At 48.8% G+C, this 2,155-nt stretch overlaps 1 long non-coding RNA gene across 1 annotated transcript; it reads left to right on the forward strand.

The window, feature by feature from the left end:
- Nucleotides 1-232: 232 nt before the first annotated feature.
- On the forward strand, nucleotides 233-1,835 carry LOC116790412. The gene is made up of 2 exons (XR_004358344.1): nucleotides 233-270; nucleotides 1,554-1,835. It is a non-coding gene; the product is annotated as an uncharacterized LOC116790412 (long non-coding RNA).
- The last annotated feature ends 320 nt before the right edge of the window (nucleotides 1,836-2,155 follow it).

Consider the following 2,155-nt stretch of genomic DNA (forward strand, 5'->3'; position numbering starts at 1 on the left):
TTGGCCCAAAGCTGCTCAAAGTCCTCTCAGTGACCCAAGAGGGATGTCCATTCCTCATGCTCTGTACACACACTGCTGTTCTGGGACAGGGTGGACCTCTCCCCCCACACCACTGCTGAAGGAACAGCAGCCTGTGTGTAGTTCCTAAGCAAAGTCCAGAAGGCTTGATGCAATTACAACCAAGATTTACCTATTTTCAGCTGAAATGAGGCCAACTGCAGTTCAGCAGCAGCAGAGTGAGATGCAGAGGATCCATCCCTGCCTGCAGTGGTAAGAGAGATTGAACAGACCACTCAGGAATAGAAATGTTTACTTAGATATTGAATTGGTAACACTTCACCACTGAATTTGTGTGGGTTTTTTTTGAGAAGCAGAAGTTTCCTTGATACCAGAATCTATTCCCTGTAGAGAAGAATCAGAGCTCCAGAGAAACCTGTGGTTAAGTCCTTTATAAGCAACAGTCTGTTCTGGAGGACATCTTTCACCGGTGCTAAAGCTGAGCAGGATTTAATTCCACAGGAAGATCAAGTTGAAAGTGAATTTGTGTCAGCCATCCCAAGGAAGCTATTAGGACCTGTGACCTTGAGCTCAGTCTAGAGGGCTCTTTGTGGGACTGCTTTGCCTGCGGGCAGTACGATAAAAGTGTTCAGCCAGCTTGTCTACAGAGGGAATGTGACAGAGCAATCAGTGCTGGAGAGATTGATTTCAAGTGAAATAGCAATGAAGGACACTTGTGTTAATAAAGCAAGGCTGGAAGGGTAGGGGGACATCACATGCAGCACTGGATGGGCCGTTTCCCTCTGCAGCTTCTAGGCGGTTTCTCATCTGTGTCTGACACATGGAATTGGGCACAGCTGTGGATAGAACTATATATGAACCCAACTTCATGGTTAAGAGCAAGGGAGGGAATTCTATGGAGGGGATGCTGCTTGGAATATCGGGGAGGGGCACTCTGCTGTGAGAGGGTTGTTGTGAGCAGGAAATGTGACAGTATCCCCTGAGCCAACACGGAGCTGGGAAGTTCTCTCAGTGCCAGTAATTCCACTGCAGCACAGCTGAGGGAAAAGGGGTGGAGCACTGAGAAGAGGAGAGTGAGGGGAGACTTCATCTCAGTCTACAGGGGAAGCAGAGGGGCTGCACCAATCTCTGCTCTCTGGTGACCAGTGACAGGACCCAAGAGAATGGCATGAAGTTGTGTCAGGGGAGGTTCAGGTTGGATCTCAGGAAAAAGTTCTTCCCCCAGAGGATGGTTGGGCACTGAACAGGCTCCCCAGGGCAGTGGTCATGGCCCCAAGGCTGACAGAGCTCAAGGAGTGTTTGGACAACTCTCTCAGGGACAGGGTGGGATTGTTGGGGTGTCTGTGCAGGGCCAAGAGTTGGACTGGATTATCCTTGTGGGTCCCTTCCAACTCAGGATGTTCTGTGATTCTCTGGCTGACTGCATCCACCTGCATCCCAGGGAGCTACAGCAGAATGACTGCTCCATGGATAAGCTGCCTCTGACGTTGGATGTGGCACCTCAGATACCTCCACCCCTCTTTTCCCCATGACAGAAGAGGTTTCACTCCAGAGGAGGCTCTGCTGCCGCTGAGCCCCAGCCTGCCCAGCCCTGGCCTTCCCAGCACACACGTTCCATCTACAGCAGGAGTGGGCACACGGTCCAGTTTCTGCAGAAGGAGCCAAAGCAGAGGAGATGAAGTTCATCCTGGTTTTATGCCAACTTTCTTGCAGCAGTGGGAGTACAGACAACACCTGACTCAGCAGAAAGCCCTACGCTATAATCTATCAAAAAATTTTCAAATAAATCTGAATTACAAGAGTGGGTTTATATTGAATCAGCACTTTACATCTCTTGCCTGTGGCATTTTGGATCCAATAACAAGTATCTCAGTGCCAGATTTACGGTATTGATGAGCCATAACCTCAGCTTCTGTCCAACAGGGCAAAAGCAAGAGGGAAAGGCTTTATTTCAAGCATCTGTGGAACATTTAGAGACAAGAAAGAACATTTGGATGGGAGAGAAGAACAAAAAGAAAGAAGCAAGCTGATGGCATCTTCTAAAGCCATCCCAGTATTACCAAGGATGTGATTCCTGAATAATTTAGTGCTGTAGTGACCAGCAGCAGTGCTACAGCTCTGAAGGCAAAACAAGATT

Source organism: Chiroxiphia lanceolata, chromosome 8 (assembly GCF_009829145.1).
Source record: "Chiroxiphia lanceolata isolate bChiLan1 chromosome 8, bChiLan1.pri, whole genome shotgun sequence".
In the NCBI taxonomy this organism is placed as follows: Eukaryota; Metazoa; Chordata; class Aves; order Passeriformes; family Pipridae; genus Chiroxiphia; species Chiroxiphia lanceolata.